The sequence below is a fragment of the Pteronotus mesoamericanus genome, unplaced genomic scaffold (assembly GCF_021234165.1).
Source record: "Pteronotus mesoamericanus isolate MK-2021 breed Mesoamerican mustached bat unplaced genomic scaffold, CSHL_Meso_final contig_25, whole genome shotgun sequence".
NCBI lineage: Eukaryota > Metazoa > Chordata > Mammalia > Chiroptera > Mormoopidae > Pteronotus > Pteronotus mesoamericanus.
This window is the reverse complement of record NW_026555105.1, coordinates 14,825,018-14,838,101: the sequence shown is the minus strand read 5'-3', so window position 1 is coordinate 14,838,101 and position 13,084 is coordinate 14,825,018.

The following is a 13,084-nucleotide window of genomic DNA, read 5'->3' as shown; positions in this document are numbered from 1 at the left end:
CTGCCTGCCTTGTAGATTTGGACGGTTTCAGATTAGCAGGACTCACCGCACCTCCAGATAAGATCAGATATTTCTACCCTCCAGTGACTCATCTGGATATTTCCTCGGCCTTCCAGCTTGTACTGAAACGGGATGATGAAACTCTGGATTTTCTGTCATTTTAATCTTTTGTTTTCCTGTCATTGAAACTGATAATAGTCAATTAGGTCACTTCAGACACAGCAGGCCACTCCGAGCGAGTGGCTGGAGTCTGCACGGCCGCTCTCCTGGGCCCCCGCAGGCGTTGCTCCTTCGGGCGAGGCCGCATTCTGCCTTCCCTGGTGAATCCTGGAGATGGTACCCGGTGCACTCCTGGGTGGTACTGAACTTGTTCAGACAGGCCGCCTCCTTGCCTGCCAGAGGGATCCCTGATGCAGCATTCTCCCTGGCCCTGTGGCCACTTGTGGGTTCTGCTGAAGGCAGTGAGCAAGCCGGGGAGGCTGGGAGAGGGTGTGGCGGCGAGAGCCCCAGGGTGACGCCCAGACTCTCCAAAGCCGGGTGAGAGGCCAGCATGGCTGCTGCCCCAGGGCTGGGCTCCTCACTGGCCCCAGGCTGATGGGGTGAAACCTTAACATCAGGGGTTCCCATCCCGCTGGCCAGGACTGGGACCGGTCTGTGGCCCGTTAGGAACTGGGCCGCACAGCAGGAGGTGAGCGGCCGGCGAGCAAGTGAAGGAAGCAGCTTCAACTGCTTTCCTGCCTGAGCTCTGCTTCCTGTCTGCGGACCTGTGCCGAAAGGTTGGGGGCCGCTACCTTCCACGATCCAAAGACGGGCTCCTTCCTCCCTCTGGCCGCCTGCATCTGGACCCTCCCACTGTCTGCCCTCACTTGGTGTTATTTCCTCTCCATTCTCAGGGGCTTTGTTTTCTGTTTTGAAGCCCAGCTGGGTGAATGTCGTGTCTGTTACTGTGTTTACTCTTAGGTCTTTTTTCCTTGGTTTGTTTTCACTTGTGAGTATCCTTTATCCCTTCATTTTGATCTCTCTGACTTCTGCATAATTCTCCCCACCCCCACCCTGCCTTTTCTTTTTATCACGCAGTTGCTTCCTTTTTATGCCATTTTTAAAAAGTACTTTGACCGTAACATTTATTTTAACTTCTTGGTCTTTTTTTTTTTTTTTTAACACTACTTGTTTTTTTAACTTTTATTTTGTACTTCTGGTACTTAAAAAGACCTCATTGAGTGTTTTGTTGCTGTTCTGTAAATATTTGCTTTCATTATTTTCATTTTCTCATTTTAATATGTTAGTTTTAGACTCACCTTAACACCTTCCATTTCATTTTACTTCTGTTACTCCCCTTCTCCCATGTCTTTGTATGCTTAATTCTGTCTTCATGGTTGGCAAAAGGCCTACCTGTAGGTGTGGGAGCTGAGAGGAGATATTTGCAGTGATTGAAACCATGAAAGGATTAACTATCCAGAATATACAAGGCGCTCTTAAAAATCAACAATAAAAAGACAACCCCAATAAAAACAAGTGGGCAAAGGGAATGAGTAGTCTAGAAGCAGACCCCATAGTCTACGAAGCCTGTGAAAGATGTTGAAACTCAATCATCAGAAAAACACAAACTAAAACAACAGTTGGGTATCACCAGGTTAGCAAAAATCACAAAGGCAGGTAATGCCAAGTGTTGGCAGGCATGTAGGGACCTCGGTGCACTGCTGGTGTGGCCGTCCTGCAAAGCCACCTGGCACAAATCAGATGACGTATGTGCTGACCCACTCCAGAAATTCCATGTGTGGGTAAATGTTCCCAACAAAATTTTCACCTTGGTCCCTAAGAAGACGTGTATAAGGACACTCACCCAGTGTGACTGTGGAGGGTGGGGTGGAGTCATGTCCACCACTGGGACCATGTGCAGGGCAATTCCGTGGGTGACACCATGGAGTGCTCCAGAGCAGCTGCAAGCCACAGACAGCATCTAATGTGGACCTTAAAAATAGCTGAGTGAAAAATGTAAGAAACAAGGAGATGCAACAGTATAATTTACAGACAATAAAAATATACTCACATAAGAAAGCATGTTTACAAAAACATGTACAAACCAGAAGATGCACATTAGAAGCTTTACCTGGAGGAGGTAGAGGGAGGATGGGAGTGAGGATAGGGGATAAAAGAAAATTAAAAACAAAGTGAAACAAAATGGGATGGAAGAAGGTGCCTCGCATGTTCACCTACAGGAGACATGGGTTATAGTACGGGGGTCCTTTCTCCCTCAAGGTTTTAGAGAGGTTTACCAGTTGCCCCACGTAGGGGCTGCCTGTGGGGCTGGCCACATGCCTGTGTGTGGGTCTCAGTGGGCCTGCCGCTGGCCTCCCAGCTCATCTCCCTGCAGGAGCCACTTTTATCCTGGACGTGATGGTCTGATGACCACGATGAAAACGTCTTAACGCTTACCTTCCCTGTCACAGTGCATTTCCACTCAGACGTGGGTTCTTGTGGTGGTGATTTCTGCTCAGACGTGGATTCCTGCTGTGATGATTTCTACTCAGACATGGGTTCGTGTTAACTGTTAACACATTCGACAAACCCCGCGGTGGAGTCAGTTTTCACCAGCAATCCGACAGCCAGCAACAGCTGCCGGCCTTGGGTGACCACCGCGTAGTGAAAGGCACGCAGCCCTGCGGTCCCTTTTCAGCGGAGGCAAATAACCGCACTGAAAAAGCTCCCCGGTCCCCCAAATGTATGACTAGACAGACTGCTCGCATAGACGGTGGCTCGTGGGATTTATCTGGGCACAGCTTATCTGCATTTCCAAGACAGGAACTGGTAGGGCAGATGTCCTGAGTCCTTCCTGATGATCAGCATCCTTAAGATGCAGTTTATGCTCTCAGCCCACAGGGACTCTTGTCCCTTTACTTCGGCCCATGGCACTGTGCTTCTGGACCCTTCTTGCCCTCTGCGCTGGCCTGGGTTACTATGAGGCTAAAAAGAACAGGATATGGCAAGGCTTTGAAAATCCCTTGGTAACCTTTTATCATCCAAGGAGCCTATGAACTTCAGCTGTGTTTGCTGCCCCCTTGTGGCGCCTGCTCACCTTATCATTGGCTGGCTGGTCATTTAGAACCCTCTTAATTAGCACTGGTGTCTAGTTTTCCAAGAATTGCCCCGTAGAGGGGAGAAATCTGGGCCAGGTTAGTGAGGCAACATGCAAATTGGAAGAGACCACCAGGGAACTTGTTCAATTTAAATCTTACTCTAAATGTTTCATTGCTTGGAGAAAGGGTATTATAAATCATCCTGGCTTGGTCTGTGGACTCAGAAGGAGGGCAGATTCTGGAATGGTTCCCTGTCCTAGTGGTGAGTGGGGTCGTGGAAACCCAGGGTCTGGGGAAACAGGGCAGGCTCCCTGTTCCCAGACTCAACAGACCAAGGTCAGCACTCCTGGACCGTGGCAATGCCTGGCCCAGGTCGGAGTGGGCCCAGGTGGAGCAAGGTTTCTACATTTGATTTTTGCCAACTGATTAATCCGTTGCTCCAGCCAGAATTAGGGTTAGGGGTCCCCACATTCCCGTAGCCTCCCTCCCCTGGCTGCCCTCCTGGTGTGTGCCCCGATGGAATTTTAACGCCCCCTGGGGGCCAGGGGTAACTCTTGCAGGCCACATGGACACATGCCCGTGACACCACGCCTGGGTGTGTCCTGAGTGGTGGGGGCAAGAGCGCTGAAATCGGAGCCAGAAGACCCAGATTCGAAAACAAAAAAACCTTCACCGAAATATAATTTTACATATAATAAATGCATTAATTTTAATTGGATAGTCCAGTGAGTTTTGACAAATATATACATACACCACAAATGACCACCAAAATCAATTTTAAAAATTTAAGGAAACCCACCAAAATCGAGTATAGACTACTTCCATCCAAGAACTTGCCTAATTATCTTCTCTAGTAACCCCCACTCCCCACCTGCCGGCCTCAGGCATCACTATTTCACCATGACCTAGTTCTGTCTTTTCTAGAATGCCATATAAATGGAACCATTCAGAATACCCTCTTCTGTGTCTGGAAAGGACCTGGGTTGAAGCCCAGGTCCCAAGACTGGATAACTTTGTGACCCCTGGCAGGATGCAATCTCCATGTTCATCTCAGTTTTCTTATTTGTAAAACGAGGAAAATAATCACAACATCCATTCATTTGCGTGTGCGCTGGAGCTCCCCAAAGGTTCAGGGCCAGGAAGTGCTCAGTAAGGGGGCCTCTGCTCTCCTCAGGGCCTGTGGCCCAGAACGCCCCCTGCTGCCCTTCCCTGCACACCTGTCCTAGCCTCCCAGGGGCTGCGATTGCTGCCACACCCCCTTCAAAGAGGACTCCCTTTATTTAAATGAGAGATACAAGGACACCCCAGGGAGGAACCGGATGCGGTGATGAGGGCCCCCTATGGACAGAGGCAACCAGGGCCTTGAGCAGAAGGGGAGGGATATGTCTAGGAGGCATCCACAGAGGCCTGGACCAGGGCCTCCCTGACCTTGGGGGTGGGGACACTGAAGTTTCCTGGGGGAGTGAGTGTGAGCAGAAGGTGCGCGGGCTGCTGGACACTCCAGGGGAGAGGTGGCATCAGGGACAGACCCACGCGTGGACACACACTCACTCCAACTCACGCAGGAGCAAACCCAATGGACATTCCCAGGCCCTGCATGGTCAGACACACACTCAGTGACATTTGACATACCCAGAAGCACTTTTGGACCTGAGGACTGTGCACACATGGAGTCACGCTCACCCCAACATTCAAGTATGTATCGATCATCTTCTGTGTACAAGGCGCTGGAGATACGGCAGTGAACACAGCCAAGTCTCTGCTCCCTTGAAGCTCAGATGATCCCATATTCAGAGATATGGAGGGCCCTGGGTGAGGCCCTGAGTGCCATCCTGCCAACCTGCTCAGCTGGTGATGTGGCAGAGTGGGGCTGTGCTGCCCTCTGCTGGCCCCGTGGAGGCAGTGACTCCCCAGACTGCGTGGTCCCATCTTGCAATGGACTGGAGGTGGGGGGGGGGGGGGAGAGGTAGGTGTTTTTGGTCCCTTGTTTCTGGCAGCCTGGCAGAGCAAACACGAGGGGGCAGGGGCAGTTGAAGAGCTCTTCCCCTGAGCCCTGATCTCCTTGTTACACCCTGCACGCCCCCCTCTCTCTATGCCCCAGCAAGTATTGCCTGGATTTGAAGCGAGAGTTGAACCAAGTCATGATTTTTTTTGAACTGTTTCCTGTAGCACCCCTTTCCCCCAGCCCCTCCTCCTCACCCCCAGCTACCACAACTGGTTCAGGGGAATCCCTTCTCAGCCTTTTAACATCCAGCGGTGATGGAGGGACCCACAGCTGGAATCTGGAGGTAGAATTCAGCTGACACCGAAAGAAGCCAACTGCCAGGGAACCGTGGAGGCCAGCCAATAGGCATAGGCTCTGGCCAATGGCTTAGCGGAGCCCAGCCTCAGCTTGGGGCCAGGATCCGCATGGAAACAGCATGGCGGAAGGAACTCCCTCTAGGCCCACATCTTCCAGACCCCAGCCTTTTGAATCACCCTCAGCTGAGACCCTAGATGTCCAGGGACAGAGACAAACCATCCCCACTGTGCTCTGTCCAGATTCATGAGGCACAGACTCTGTAGGCATATTAAATGCTAATTTCTTGTCACCAAGTTTTGGGGCAGATGGGTAGGCAGCCCCCCCTCCCCCGCCCCGCACATATCAGACTCAGGCCGCGATGGGCTCACGTGCTTCCGAAGCCTGGTCCGGAGGGAACCCACCACGGTAATCTCCTTGAGAGGATCCCTGGCCCCTTCTGGGTAGCCACCGTGGAGATCCGGGGGCCTCCATGCCCCGTAATTCCTAGGGGGTTGGTGGCGCTGACCTGGTCAGCTCTATATTCCCTTATTTGAGTCCAGGGAAACAATGTTTTACGCAACAACCATTTCTCCTGAAGAGTCTTAAGTGGAGAAGTGGCACACTGCTATTTGGAATTGCAGAAAGTGTCACGCTTATGGGGGTGGGGGACTTGACCAGAGAAAAGGCTGGACGCGGTAGACAACGAAGTTGCAGAGCCACTGGTGGTGGGAAAAGACGAATTCCCCGCCCCTTTGTCCCCAACTGAGACTCAGACGGCCACGGGCCTGGCCCAAGGAGGATGCAGCTCGCATTAGATCCACATACCCGGGTTTGTTCGTGCTCTCAACGCTGGCCGGCCCGCGCGGGGCTGGGACGGACGCCCCCTCCACCCCCAATGTGGGCCGGGGCTGCCAGAGCCGCCAGAGCCGCCAAAGCCGCCGGAGCCGGTGTCCCGAGCACCTCATCCCCGGCGGATGCCGCGGAAAGCCCGGGCCGGTGCTGCGCGCGGCGCCCGGCGCCCGGCAGGGGGCGCTGGCGCTCCGCGTTTGCGCCGCCAGGACAAACTCGTCCTGATCCGGGTCCTGCGGGCCAGGCCGTGAGTGTCCAGAGCCTGGCAGACCTGTGACCTCGTAAACGCAGTCTCGCCACCTGCCCACTGGGCATATTTCCAGCTGCGGTCCCAGCCTGAGCTCCACGAAATGGAAGGAGCCTCCCTACCATCCTCCATGACTGAGTTCCCTGCTCGGTACAACCTGCTCAGAGCTGAACCTGACCCACCAGGTCCTTAAATCTTGACCGAATCCTGGAGGAAGCCATGAATCTCCCCAGTTGACAGGTCAAGTTCACGATAATAATAACCAACAACAAAAATCAAATAATACCAACTGACCTTTACAGAATTCTAGTTATTGCCTGGATCCTTCAGAGCGGAATCCGGGGAAGCAGGGAGAGAGTATGTCACCCTCACAACGTCCTGCTTCACCACCAGGGGCCCTGCAGATCTGGGAACTGGTAGGAGGAGCAGGTGGGTCACAAGTCTGAGGGGCCAGTGGGATGTCCAGGCCATCCCAGGCCAGCCCATGTCTGAATTTCTTCCATTGTAGCCATCTCTCCTGGAGCCTTGCGGGGCCGGAGTGCCTGGGTAGTGGCCCAGGAACGAAGTTGGCACCTACCAGGGAGCGCTGCCCAAGGTCATGGCGCTCAGAGCGACGCCTGACATGGGAGCTGAGCCCATCTGGGCCAGGGCCACGGCTGGGTCACGGCCGAGTCTAGCGGAAACCAGCCAGGGAGCAGCGCTGGCCAGTGAGCAGCGCTGGCCCCAGGCACCGCAGTGTGGTGAGGGGAAGGCTTGGCCCTTAACAGTGCCTGGGTTCTAGCCCTCCTGTCCCCACTTGCCAGCTGTGGTCCTTGGACATGACACATAAGCCCTTGCCTCAGGTTCCTTATTTTCAAAATGAAGATAATAATAGTATACACCCCCGTATGAATCAGGGGGGTGTGTGTGTGTGTGTTTTATGGTACTTTGACACCTTGCAGACTTGCCGACCGAGGGAGGGACTGTCTCTCCTAGGACCAGCTAAATAACCTGCCCTGAGCCCACTTTGCCTCCGCAAACTGACCAATCTAAAGCCCTGCTCCAGGCATCTCCTTTATGTAACTCACACCGCAAGCCGTTAGAGCCGGGGCCAGGGACCAGACAACAAGGACACACCTGTTGCCTGGAGCCGACTAAAATTATTCACACTCACCCGAACTGCTCACCCTGCTGTGACCACTCCTTTTTGTGAAACCACCGTAGAGGCTCTGGCCCCTGCTGGCCCCTCCCGCCTTTGCCTCCTGAGGGTCCTAGGGCTTCTCCACGCGGTCCTGCGTGGTGTGGGGTGGCCCCTGCTCTTGGGCACCATGAGTGACAAACTCTTCTTTCAAGGCAGTTGTCCGAATGTCTCTCTTACCGTACCCGATTACCACAAAATCCCAGGTACATTGTAAAACAACCACATACGATTGTTGCAGAGATCAAATGACAACTTTTCTAAAGTGCTTACAGCCGTGCCTGACACATGGAGGATGCTAAGCAAGGAGTAGCTATTATTACTACAGCTCCTCGGCCCAGGTTGCACCGGCTGCCTCCCCCGGGACGACTCTGAGCACATGCAGCACGAGCCGCAGCCTCGCCAGGTGCCTGGCTGAAGGTCGGCCAGGTGCTCCCCTCCCTTGGTGGCGGTGCTGAGCAAACACCGCGTGCTGACAGTGAGTGCCAGGTGAGGCGGCTGTCAGGAGCAGAGCAGGGAGGGCTCTAGGAGCCAGTAGAGGGGACCCACCTCCACCATTTGGCTTCAGGAACTAACCTCCTAATCAGGGTTTCCAGCCCATACCCCTGAGAACCCCAAGCTCACGTGTTGAACTCATCCATTGTTAATGACACCTAATAATAATTATTAATCATGGTTTACCCAGTGCTTACTGTGACAACAGGCATTGTGTTAGAGTCTTGTATCAACAGTTCTCAAACTTTTTGGTCTCAAGAACTCTTCTTTGAGGATCTCAAAGTGCCCTTGTTGCTGTAGGTCATATCTGTCACTGTTTACCACTGGAGGAGTGAAAACTGAGAAATTGTAATAACATTTGTTGGTAACTTATTTACAAGCGCAATAATAAGCAATAATAAATTTTATGAGATATAACTATATTTCCCACACAAAACATTTAGGGAGAAGGAAGCGTGGCATCGTTTTACATTTTTGCAAATCTCTATAATGTCAGCCTTAATAGAAGACAGCTGGGTTTTCATAGCTGCTTCTGCATTCAAGTTTTCAAGCTATCACAGGTTATGTAGTCTCTGGAACATCCCACTGAGAGTAAAAAAAAAAAAACAACCTTTAATTAGAAGTGAAAAGGACAAATAACATCTTAGTATTTTTATGAACATAGTTTTAATTGTTATGGACACCCTGGAAGGGTCTCAGAGACCCCCTAAAGTCCTCAGAACAGACTTTGGAAACTGCTGTCTTGTATACAGGATGGCTAGGTTCTAATATGCCCCCGCTTTACAAATGAGGAAACTGAGGCACAGGGACTTAAAGTGATTTGCTCAAGGTCACACAGCTGACTTGTCAAGCCAGGCCACCTGGGGGTGGACAGGTCACCAGGAAAAGACTTTGACTTGGGCGTTGGTGGCCCTGGCAGTCCGCCCTGCGAGATGGGGCAGGGACCGGACGCGAAGTGGTTGAGGCAGGGTGGGCCAGCGGGGAGGGGAGCAGGGTCTGAAGTGAGGGGGGTTGGGAGGGGCCTGGGGGATCCGTTAGTCACCAAGTGGCCCCGGTGACAGGGCTGGAGATGGCAGCTGGCCGCGGGTGCAGCCTCCGGCGCGAAAATCAATAGGTGATCAGCGGTCCAGGGGCACCGCTGTTCATCAGGTGCGGAGAGGCAGGGGCGGGTGTGGGGGGCCAGGAGGAAATATCACTGACCCCCGGCAGGATTGATCAAACAGCCAGACACCCAAGGCCAAACTCACTAATAAAGTGAGACGTTCAGCTCAGCCAGGCGGCTGCTGGCTGAAGGTCTTAAAAAAACCGCTTAGCTGGGGAGTTCTTGCTAAACTGTCTTTGTTTCTTGAGGCCAGTGGGAGGGAGGACTGAGTGGGGGGAGGCTGGCTGGCTGCTGTTTGGCCTGTGTCTTTGGGCTTGACACAGGCCTGGGCCACGGAACCCTGGAGCCCACATGATGTGTGTGTGTGGGGGCATGTGTGCCTGCTACAGCCCCACCATTTACACATGGCACGCACGTGCACATAGATGATGCTACGCAGCACCATTTACACAAGGCGTGTGTGCACATACACGCACGTGTTACAACACATGCCGTTTGCATTTGAGGGGTGAGCATGTGTGCTTGTGGCTTAAACTCTTTCTTATCCATGTTCTCACTAATATCACCATTTCCTTTGCCTAGAGCCCCAGAGAGGCAACATTAATAATGACAGTCATGATTATCGAGGGGAGAGTGGAGAATGGAGCTGGGATTGGCACGCTGTGTCTGAAAGGCGAGGGTGTGCAACCGAAGGAGAAGTATAGAAGTGGCAAAGGAGGAGGGGGAGAAGAAGTGAGGGGCCTGGGTGGGGGGAGCTGAAGGAGTGGAGGGAGAGAAGCTCGGGGGTGGGGAGAGGCGGGGCAGCTGCGGTGAGAAAATTAAAGGAGGAAATGATGTGCCAGTCCTGGCCGGCGTGGCTCAGTTGATTACAGCGTCATCCCGCGAACCAAAGGGTCAGGGCACGTGCCTGGGTGGCAGGTTTGGTCCCTGGTCAGGGCACGTACAAGAAGCAACCCCTCGATGTTTCTCTGCTCTCTCTTCCCCTCTCTCTAAATCAGGAAGCATGTCCTCGGGTGAGGATAAAAGAAGTTTAGAAGAATGTACAAAGGAGGTCTTACAAGGCAGTGCGATGGGGTAATGACTTTGACCTCTTTGACATTCTTTGAGAGATCGGAGCAGAGGAAGAGTAGAATGACTTTCAGTAACTCTCCAGTTGTTGGACTGTGTTTTATGAAATGTGCCACCGTATCAAGACTGGACTTGTGGATACAACAAATTTATTTGGGTTAAAGAACGACATCATCCATATTGAGGGTTACATTTTATGGAATGCTTTTGGGGACCAGAGACTGTTCTAAGAGCTTCCCAGGTGTTGTCTCCAACCAGTCCTAAGGGAGGGGTACTTTTATTACCATTTTCCGGATGGGCTCATTGGAGTTCAGAGGCTTGTTTAATCGCTTGCTCAAAACATGTGGCCAGTGAGGCGTGGACCTGGGGTTTGAGTCCGATCGCAGAGCCGACTGCCACCTAGATAATTATTGCAGAGTTTCTGAGGGTTGCTGTGTGGGTGCTGGGGACCAGGGAGGTAGAGCGAGCCTGCATTTTGAGGTGGCATTTTCCACCATTGCACTTTGCCCTAAATTAGGAGAGTAGGTTCCAGGTGTGAGGGGCCAAGCATTTGGCTTGCCTACCCTGCAGAACCTTCACCCACCAGCAGTTACAGCCTGTCCGCCCCCCAGCCCCTCATCCCAGAGCCCCCACAAGGGCAGCATCTCCTCTCTTTACTGCTGAAGGCCACGTGGGCGCATAGGCAGGGGTTGGGAGGCTATGCTATGTGCTGGTGGTTGACTTTAACTAGCGTGTGTGGGTCTTAAACTCTAACGCCTTTGGGGTTTTATAAAAGCATAAAAATTCGCCGAGAATGACTGAGGACCTAAACTGTGGGAGAAACGTGAAACCACATTTTCTCCAAGTAATTCTCCGTATGGGAATCACTTGACGAGGAACAAAAAAATGGAGAAAACTGGGTCCCTCCCAGACTTGCTTGCTAAACCAGAATCCTGAGGCTGGGGCCGAGGGACCACCGTTGGAAAGTTACATCCTGAGAAATTCCTCTGCACATTTGGGTCTGACCCTCTGCGCTGGCAGCTTCCTCGGTCTGGCCTGCTCTCCCTGCAGGTCCCTCCTGGGCTCACACTTGCACCGCTTTGGGTCTCTGTTCAGATGTCGCCTTCTCTGAGACGCCCTTCCTGCCCCCTTACCTGAAAGACTACCCTTTTCATTCTCGAACTCCGCACTCAGCTTCATTATTTATTATTTATTTTCACTGCGTGGCTCACTAGCTGAAATTATATATAAAGTGCAGTATACAATATAAAAAACACAATGCATGATGCAAACTATATTATACGAGTTCTATATCAAGGTGCTTATTTGCTCCCTTTGGGCAGGGAAGACGAGCCCCCTGAGAGCCAGGCTCGCCCACCTAGTTCAATGCTGCACCCTCAGTGGCAGCCCCAGGCCAGGAGGGGTTGATGCGGGGGAGGGACAACTCCTGCGAAGTGCCCAGTGCTTAGTGGGTGCTCACCCCCTGACCCCTAGACATAGTAACTGTGGCCTGAGTCTGGGTATGTGATATGAACACAAAAAGCCAGAAGTCCTGTGGTTCTGGTAGGAACCTCCCCCACTCCCACCCTCAGAACCGGTGAAACTGTTACAAGAGTGACGGAGAAGAAGAGTTTTCCTCCATTCTCTTCATCGCTTTAATCCTGCCTCAAGCAGATCGTCTGTGTTTCCCTCCTTTACTCCCCTGGCCTTTTTCCTTAGGGAATAGCTGTGTGAATTGCAGCAACTTTAGACAGTGGCAAGCAGTTTCAAGGGCTTTGTCGGGGGCCAAGCACCACGTTGAGGTTTGGGGGATCAGTAGCTTCCCTGAATCTCGACCTCATACCAAGTGCAAGGTGTGCTTCCCAATTCCTCCTAAGGGCTCAAATTTCACACCTCAGGCGGACTCCTCCTTCACACTTTCCGTAGCTCTCGATCTCAATCAGCTTTGGGGAAAGCTGTCAATTTGTTGGGTCATCTGGTCCAAGGTCAGTCAACTCGTTGGCTGGCCAATGACCAATCATACTCTCCCTCTGGAGAACCAGGTGATGCAGACATAGGGGTCAGCAGGTAGAAGGTATTTGCGAAAGCTGGACCCCAAATGGATTGCAGAGGTGTTGGGATATGGATACCCTCTGCCCTTGGAGAAGCTGAGTGGACCTGGCCTGGTGGAGCCCCCTGGGCTGGGGCCTTTGGGCCAGAACAGCGTCATTGGTTCGCCCAGCAAGCCTTAGGAAAATTATCGCATTCTGAGTGTGCCACAATGTGAAGGAGGCTGGGAAGCGCTGGTGTGAGTGCAGGGGTGGAGGCAGTTGCATTGGGCCCTGGGGGCCCCTGCGCTTTGTTCACTCCTCTTGGATTAGCCTCTGCCTGTGCGTATGAACTTGCCTGGGCTTCTGTGTCCTGTAATCAGTAGTAGCTTCCCCAGAACATGACATAACTGTAGCCCAGAAAGGGGTTGAAGGCCTTAAAAGAACAGAAGCAGTGGAGTGGAGAGGAAACGGGGTATCTGAACTGGGAAGGACATTGCTCAGAGGAACCTGAAACCCAAGACGAGAGACAAGATTGTGAGAGATCTTGCAGCATTGACATGCAAGTTGAGTATCATTATCCCCATTTTGAAGACAAGGAAACTGAGGCTCAGACTGGGTCAAAGTCTCACTCCAGTCAATGCCAGAGCCAAGTGGGCTGAGCTCCAAGCTTTCCTTTCTCAACAAGGAAATACGATTTAATAAACCCCCAAGTTCGTGATAATTGGTATGTCAGCCCTACGTAGAAAGCTGTTCTTGAAGAAATGAGAGCGGAGGTTGCA